The sequence below is a fragment of the Neovison vison genome, chromosome 12 (assembly GCF_020171115.1).
Source record: "Neovison vison isolate M4711 chromosome 12, ASM_NN_V1, whole genome shotgun sequence".
Classification (NCBI taxonomy): Eukaryota; Metazoa; Chordata; class Mammalia; order Carnivora; family Mustelidae; genus Neogale; species Neogale vison.
Genome location: NC_058102.1, coordinates 41,791,197 through 41,800,420, shown reverse-complemented (window position 1 = coordinate 41,800,420; position 9,224 = coordinate 41,791,197). Strand labels below are relative to the sequence as shown.

The 9,224-nt window shown below is 39.4% G+C and overlaps 1 pseudogene; it reads left to right on the top strand.

Moving 5' to 3' along the window:
• Nucleotides 1-6,524: 6,524 nt before the first annotated feature.
• LOC122892727 lies at nt 6,525-6,674 on the top strand (annotated as a pseudogene).
• The last annotated feature ends 2,550 nt before the right edge of the window (nt 6,675-9,224 follow it).

The window sequence follows — 9,224 nt, the reverse complement described above, 5'->3', positions numbered from 1 at the left end:
AAGTCCTACAAGAAACTGAAAGAAACTTTTAAGATCTGTATATTGTTAAGTACTCAATTATTCTATTGTGTATCTTCAGTTATAAGAACAAAACAATTTAAAAATTGTTTCCCTTGTTAATATTGGGTTCAGCCAAAGCTTCACATGAAAATAGTGATCTTTTTCATTGACTGTGATCATCTTTAAATTATTTCCATTTTTAAGCCTGTAGATAATTTGCTTGACAGTATTATAGCAGTTTTCAGATTCTTTGAATAATTACAATAATTCTCTGATAGGCTGTATTTCCATGTCCGTTTATACGCTTCTATTTTGTAGTAACTTACTGACCAAGTTTACCGACCGGGTATGGGTGATTAGGATCGCATCAGTCCTGCTAGAGGGAGAGTTAATATTTGTGCAGATAGGGTAGGGACAGACCAGCTGACTGGTCTTCCACCCAAGTTTCTCTGCTCTGCAGAAGCTGTGGCTGCTCATTGCCCATCTGGGTCCAGTTCCCAGCCCCACTGCCCCTCAGGCCCAGACTGACTGAGATGGCTGTGCGTGCCTGCTGGCAGCTGTGCCCATGGACCTGAGCCCTCGCATGCCTCGACCACAACCGCTTGCACACATGGCTGCCTGCTTGCTCTGCTCATGCTCCGCTGGCCCATTAGACTTTGCTTTGAAATCCAAGTTCAAGAATAAAATGGTCAAAATTTTAAGGCAGCAGGACAGAACATTAAACCAAGCGTGGCTCTGGGCGAAGGTGCAGATGACATGCCCATGAAGCCGGCCTTGACAAGGAAGCCTTTCTGAGCAGTGCGTCCAGCCCCCAAATCAGAGATTAGTTAACAAAGTTGGAATTACTCTGTCTCTATTGCGCAGCCTGGCTTTGTGACCCTGTCTAACCTCGACCCACCCACTCTCTTCAGACCAGCCCCAACAAGGTTTATGACCCCCTATCCTTGCTGATCTGCTAACACTACGCGCTTTGAGTGTATTGTCCCCCTTTATCAGTTAGTCTTGTGTATTGACTTTTGTCCCTCACCCTTTCACTAACTCTTGTTTATTTCTGCCCTCCGTCCTTCAGTCCTGATGCCTGGCACCACTTTGCAAACAGACTACCTACATGTGTGCCTGTGTCTCAGGCTCTAACTTCAAGAGAACCTGGATTCTAACTATTGGTACAGTCCTTGGAGGTGTGTTTTGGGGGGCTGAATTTACTTGGTGATTGATGAGACCTCTAACCATGCTGGCAGTCCCATGTCAGAGGCCAACATTCATTCGTTCAGCAGATACACATCGAGTGTTTGCTCTGTGCCAGGCACAGAATAATAGGAAACAAAACACAAAAGTTCCTGCCTTTGTGGTGCTCCCAGGAGAAATATTATGGAGAAATAAAACATGGAGGGAGTGAATGTGGGAGGAGTTTTGCAATTTTTTTTTTTTTTTAAGTTTTATTTATTTTAGGGAAGCCTTGGTGGCTGAGTCAGTTAGGTGTGTGCCTTTGGTTCAGGTCATGGGATCCTGGGATCAAGTCCCAAATAGGGCTCCTTGCTGAGCTGGAGCTTGCTTCTCCCTCTGCTGGCTGCTCCCCCTGCCTGTGCGTTCTCTTGCTCTCTCGCGACAAATAATAAATAAATCTCAAAAAAAAAAAAAAAAAGTTTGTTTATTTTTAGAGAGCATGAGAGCAGGAGGGGCACAGGGTAAGGAAGAGAGACTCCCAAACAGATTCCAAGGTGAGCATGAGCCGGATAAAGAGCTGGATCTCATGACCCTGAGATCAGGATCTGAGTGGAAACCAAGCGCTGGATGCTCAACTGAGGGCAGTACCCAGTCGTCAAGTGCTTTGCAATTTCAAAGAAGGAGTGAGGAATGGCCTCACTTGAATAGACTTGAAGGACAGGGGGAGCCATGGAGAAACCTGTGAGAAGAGGTTCTAATTAAAGGCAGGGACAGGGGCGTCTGGGTGGCTCAGTGGGTTAAAGCCTCTGCCTTGGGCTGGGGTCGGGATCCCGGGGTCCTGGGATCGAGCCCTGCGTTGGGCTCTCTGCTCAGCGGGAAGCCTGCTTTCCTCCTCTCTCTGCGTACCTGTGATCTCTGTCTGTCAAATAAATAAAATCTTAAAAAAATAAAGGCAGGGACAAATGGAAACCCGGAGGTGGCAGAATGCCTGGTCTGGAAGCAACACAGAGCCAGCATGGCGGGAGCGCAGCGGTCACCGGCAGACTCCTAGTAGATGCCGTGGAGCAGCAAGGCCAAATCTAGTAGGGCCATTCATGGCACCATCCAGACGTTGGTGTTTATGGGGAAAACATGGATTTTTCTGCAAAAGAGTGACTTGATCTGCTTTACTTCCAGGTGCAACCAAGCTTTGCATGTGAAAAGCTATCTCAACTGGGGATACCACAAATGCAACCAGTCCTCCCCGTTCTTTTTCCTGGCTTTCAAATAATTTTTAATATTTAAAATATTTATTTAAAATTTCTAAATTTTTTAAATTTGGTAATACACTATTTTTTTTCCTTTTTTATTTGGTATGACACTCTGATTTCTTTCTTAAAATGCTTTTTGAAATACACTTATTTTTATTCAACAAGACATGTAAATTACATATGCTATTGTCTTTACTCAAAAGAGACTTTTTGTTTACTGGTAGAAATACTTTGTCAATCACTGCCTACATTCTTTAAAGACTAGCTTAGGATGTTGTACACATAATTATTCTCATTGTTGGAAAATGCATATAGTTTCCACCCATTTGAATTTGCATTTTGACTTTATTTCCTTTGTTTTGCAATGAAATATCTTTTTGTTAGCCAAGTATGTAAGTGAAATTTAAACTGAACTGTTTTAGCTAAGAGGTAGCGCATGAATATATCATTCAGTTTTGTATGGAATCAATTATTCTCTGCCATAATGAAGTCAGGATGGCATAAAATTAGTTCTCTGGATCTTTAGTCCATAGTGTTTCTGTTCAAAGTTTTGAAGCCACCGAATCCTTGAGAGGAGGCCTCTGTCCCAGAACTATAAACGAGTGTTGACAGAAAAAAGTGGGCCAATATCTGTTTATATCCAAGGAGGCAGGGTTCAACCTGTATCATCTATTCCTGCCCACCCCCCCACCAACCCCAACCCACAACTCTTCCCTAAGTTTCTTTTTCTCTTTTTATGCTTCTGATCCTTTCTTCTTCTATGCTGCTCCTTTCCTCCAAACCACCTACCTGTAGAAGTCCACCACATTGCAATTGGGAGGGGAATGGGAGTCTAGATTATGGGCTGGACAAGTGTTCTTCCATCAAAATCCCTGTCTCAATACTAGTGACCTGTTCCCAGTGCCCAGGGAATGTTGCCACAAGAACAAAATGTTCTTTTCCCTTGGCCAGTTTAATGACCTGTGAAATCTGCAGTGCAAAATGCTTAAAAGGGATGTAAAAGTAACTCGCATACTTGAACAATTATGCTTGAATGTAGCAGTTGAAAATGTTTTCTCCTCTTAGGCTCACTACTGTCTGTTCCATGAGGGCAAGGCATCAGGGTTTTTGTGATTGGCTTGTTTCCTCAGCAGTTTAATGAAATGTCTAGAACCTAGTGAGCATTTTATTTCTGTGATAAATGAATACAGAGTTAACTGTATGTAGAGCACTGAAGTCTTTGGTTTATTAAAGACCTACCTGTAAGGAGCAACAAGGTTTAGGAATTGATGTTCAGAAGTTGTTGATCTGTTGGCTAATATCAGTCAAAAAGAACAAATCAGTATTAAATTTGCCCAAATTCAATCCCTTCTGGCAATGGCCTGTAGCATTCAGATGGATTGCATAGTATTGAATCTTGCCATGTAATCAGGTTTATTTTGCTACGTAGAGGAACATTTGGCAATTAACTCATCTTGGTGAGCTCATGGTGTTGAAGTCCTGTTAAAAATAGAACATTTTTCTGAAGTTGTGGTATAGTACACATCTGTTTCTTTTTGCCCTAGAGCACCCATTCACCAATTGTCTTTAATTTTAACATCTTTAGCATTAACTTAATTTGGTTAATGTGCTACCAATGATGTTGCCTACTCTAAACAAAGAAGATTCAAGCTCTGCTGTCCAGAGGTCACATTCCCTGGGCCATGGTTACTGGATTGAAGATAGCTACATAAGCCAATCAGAGCCAATAAAATGTAATGAAAAGCCACTGGGAAGGAGATCCTTCCCCTCTTGCTCTAGAGTATAGCTAGGAAGATACTGTCTTCAGATATGTTGCCCCAGGAGGGGAGAGTCTGATAATAATGAAACTAATAAGGAGAGTGGAATTCAGAGACAGAGAAATACAGTCAAATTTGGATCATGATAATACATAATTTAAACCCATGATGAGTCTATACCTAAAACAATGTCTATCTCTGGATTTTACTGTAATGAGCTGAAAAATTCAGTATTTAAGTTTATACTGGGTTTTTGGTCCTTTATGACCAAAAGAACTGATACTAATAATACATATTTCCTTTTCTGTACATCCCTTGGGTTTTTTCCTTTGTGCTTTTTTTAATCACTTCTTTGTTAAAACCTACTTTAGCTTCATCCCATAGGTTTGTTGTGTTTTTTTTTTTTTTTATTTAAGATTTTATTTATTTGTTTGACACAGAGAGAGACACAGTGAGAGAGGAAACACAAGCAGGCTTCCCACAAAGCAGGGAACTCAATGTGGAGCTTGATCCCAGGACCCTGGGATCATGACCTGAGCCAAAGGCAGGTGCTTAAGGACTGAGCGACCCAGGTGCCCCTTCATCCTATAGATTTTAATATATCTCATGTTGTTCAGTTTTAGAGTGTTTTCCTATTTCTATCTTGATTTCTTTCCTTTTTTGAAAAAATATTTTTATTAGAGAGAATGAGAGCACAAGCAGGGGGAGCAGCAGAGAGAGAGAGAGAGAGGGAGAGGCAGGCTCCCTACAGGGAGGGGAGCCTGATGCAGGGCTTGACCCCAGGATCCTGGGATCATGACCTGAGCTGAAGACAGATGTTTAATCAACTGAGTCACCCAGGTGCCCTCCATTTTGATTTAATGCTTGATCCCAGACTTCTTACAATTACACTTTTAAATTTTCAAATGTAGGTGTTTGGGGAAGTTCTGTTTTTCTTAGTATGTTCTAGGTTTAATGACTTGTGAGTAAATAATGTGGTACCATGCTGACTTTTTTGGGGGGAGGTAGTTTTGAGATTTGCTTTATGACATAGTACAAAGTTGGATTTTATAAATATTTGTGTTTGGAAAATTGTGCTCCGGATTCATATACATGTTTCTGTTAGATCAAGTTTCATCCTTGTTTTGCTTAAACCCTTAATATTCTTACTACTTCAGGTTTACTCTGTCTATAAATTGCTAAAAAGGATGTTAAAATCATTAGTATAATTATGGACTTAGAAAGTTCTTATAATTGTGTCAGTATTTTAGCATATATTTTAGCTGTGTTAGCTAACTATATGCTCAGGATTATTCTATCTTTAAGTAAATTGTCTTTGTCATGTCATATTTTTGTCTTAAAATCACATTACTATGATGTTAATATTGCTGTACCAACTTTCTTCTGGTTAGTGTGTGTCTGTTACAGCTTTCCCAGTTCTTTTTCTCTGATTTTTTCTATGTTCTTATATTTAAATGTTTTTTGTCAATGTATATTTTAAAACTATTATAAATTTTATCAATTAAGAGGTTAATCATGTCCCAGGGTCCTGGGATGGAGCCCCACATCGGGCTCTCTGCTCAGCAGGGAGCCTGCTTCCCTCCTCTCTCTCTCTCTGCCTGCCTCTCTGACTACTTGTGATCTCTGTCAAATAGATAAATAAAATCTTAAAAAAAAAAAGAGGTTAATCATGAAAAGAGATAATGCATAGCTAAGAAGTTAAAAGAGGAGAAAAACTGAATCATAAAAACACTTGATTAATGCAAAAGAAAAGAATTCAGGAACAAAGAACAAACAGGATGAATAGAAAACAAACGGTATGAGATCTGAACCCAGTAATACCAATAGCTTTAATTATAATTCGCATTCTCACTAAAAGATGGAGATTGTCAGAGTGGATTCAAAAAATCCCAGCTGTATTTTCTGGATTCTTTCTCTTGATCAAGTGAGATCACTAGAGAGCTCAATCTAGACTATCTTACTGTAGTTTATAAAATGCTTGCTTTTGCCCAAGCTATAATATTATGCTGTCTGCTTGTAGTGTTGGTTGATATAAGAAATGGCCATATAAGGAAATTTTCTGTATTATCTATAGACCCCTCATTAAGGACCTGACGTACTGTGTGGTTCAATGTTTCATATAAGGTTTCATGCAATAAATCCCTCTCAGAGTTAGTGCTAGGAAAAAGTTTGGTTTCCTGACAAACGAAAGGCTTTCTCTGATTAGTTATATAAAATGACATTTTCCTTTCCTGTCTTGTATGCAAGAAGCTTAGGGGGAAATCTTGTGATTATTTTTAGTGATTGACTTTGGTCCCGGTGTTTGTTGGAATGATTTCTTGCTGCCAGTTAACCATCACAAAATGATTGAGCAAGCTTTGTGCAGCGGCAGTATCGTAGCCAATGAGGTTTATCCGAGGCGCGATTATTGCTAATTGAAACAAAATGATTGAGCACTAAGCCTCTTTGGAGAATGAGGAAACAAAGGACACAAATATTTTAAAAATGGTAAAGACAGACCTATAAACAAATAATTACATTATAGTTAGGGAGTGCTGTAATAGTACGTAAAAAGTACTGTAGGATCGTAGGTTAAAATGCTTAATTCTTCCTGGAGCAGTGGAGCTAGAAAGGCTTCACAGAGGAGGTGACATCTGAAGAAGGATTTTAAGCACATGTGAGATGTTACCAGAAGGAGAAAAACAGACACTACAGCAGTAGTATCCAATAGAAATATAAAGCAAGTCACACAGGAAATTTAACATTTTCTAGTAGCCACATTTTAAAAGTAAAAAGAAACTGATAAAATACATTTTAATAGTACATTTTAACCCAAGATACCCACAATATTATCATTTCTACTATAGATCTGTATGATCACCAGGTAATCATTTTTAATAAAACATTATTGTGATATTTGGCCTTACCTTTTGGTGCAAAGTATTTAAAACTCAGTGTGTATTTTATGTTTACAGCTAAATAGCCACATGTGGCTAGTGGCCACCTTATTGAATGAACAGTGCAGGACTAGAACATTTTCTTTTACTTTTTTAAAAAGATTTTATTTATTTTTGCATGAGAGAGAACACATGCATACAAGGGGGCAGAGCAGAGGGGGAAGCCGACTTCCTGCTGAGGAAGGAGCCAGACCAAGGGACTCGATCCCAGGACTCTGGATCATGACTTGAGTCTGAGGCAGATGCTTAACAACTGAGCCACCCAGGCATGCAGGAATAGAACTTTTTCAAAGACAGAAAAGAAACAGGACATCTGGGAAACTACAACTAAAGCCATATGGTTCAAGCATGGCATGGGTAGTGGTGCATTGTGTGTTTTGGGGATAGGGGTGGTAAATGGAAGAAGAATGACCAGAAAGGTAGATCTGGGCAAGAACATAAAAGATGTTTGATTCCATTACATTGGAACCACTGAAACGTTTCAGCCAAAGAATGACATTTCACAACTGTATTTTAAAACTCTAATTCTGGAGGCAGTGTGAAAAATAGATTGAACTTGAATCTGTAGTTTTGAAGTGGATGAGGAAAGAATTTGATATTTTGCAGCTAGCATTAGTAGAACTTGGCAACCATTTGATTGTGGGGAATGAGAAAGTGAAAATGATATTAGGTTTTGAGTATGTGTGGCAGTGTGAATACCATTAGTGAAAGGGGATTAATCAGTAAAAACAAATTTTGAAAGGGCAATAATCAGTTTGACCTGTTTGGTGCATATTAAGATTTGTAATAGGCATTTGAAAAGTCTGAGTAGTATCACAGCCAATAATGGGGAAATCTGCATCATAAGATGGATAAACTCTACCCAATGAATGTCCAAATTTAGTGTAAATTTAATCATAAGCTTAATTTTTTTGAGTTGACCAAAGTATTTTAAATATTTCATGTGGAAGAACAAGCATGTTAAAATTTCTAAGAAAATATTGAAAGAGTCGAGGGATAGAAAAATATACCAAACAGTATATCAGATGTGCATTAAAATACATTCAAACTGCCATAATCCAACCGCATAAAACAGGCACAAGAAAAGCAGTGTCTAAAAACAGAAGGTAGGGGCACCTTGGTGGATTGTTAAGCATCTTCCTTAGGCTCAGGTCATGATCCCAGGGTCCGGTCTGAGCCCCGTGTTAGGCTCCCTGCTCAGCAGGAAGCCTGCTTCTCCCTCTCCCACTCCCCTTGCTTGTGTTCCTTCTCTAGCTGTGTGTCTGTCAAATAAAATTTTTTTAAAAATTAAAAAATTAAAATTAAAAACAAGTTATACCCCAAAGAGACTAGAAACAGAACTTAGATGACTGTCTTTACAGGTATAGGTAAAGTAAGGGGGCCAACAGGAAGTTTGAGGCACTTTGGTGAGCAAACAAGGAAGGATCAGTGAAGAAATATATTCCAACCTCTCTCTCTCCTTCTGATCTCTTGCTAGTGCCTCCCAGTGGCCAAAGATGATATAAAATCAGGAAGTAAGGGGGCCTGGGTGATGCAGACCCTGGCAGGTAGCTCCCTGGGACATGGGCCTGGACAGAGAATGAACCTGAGGGAGTAAAATAAGGCTATCTAGCATACATGGACAGTTACTGTATGATGGTCGGCGTTTCTATTCATTGAGGGAAAAGGACTTTTTTTCAAAAAAGACATTAGCTATCCACTTGGAAGAAAATATTTGAATCACATAATTTAAAAAAATTCTGGATGGATTAAATCTATAAATGGTAAGAACAGCGTTTTTATAGCTTTAGGTTGAAGGAGGCCTTAAGGGGAAAAAAAGAAAAAGATGGAATTATTTATGAACACATATGTGTGTATGTAAAATATATTTATTAACATATATATGCAAGTTCTAAAGGGCCAAAGTTATTATGGACAACAAAACAAGAAAATTACAGACCAGGAAAAAATATTTGTAAAATATATGATAAGTGGTTAATATAGCCTATATTCAAAGACCTACTAAAATTAATAAGGAGGGGCACCTGGGTGGCTCAGTAGTTAAGCCACGGTCTTTGGCTCAGGTCATGGTCTCAGGGTCCTGGGATCGAGCCCCAAGTTGAGCTCTCTGCTCAGGG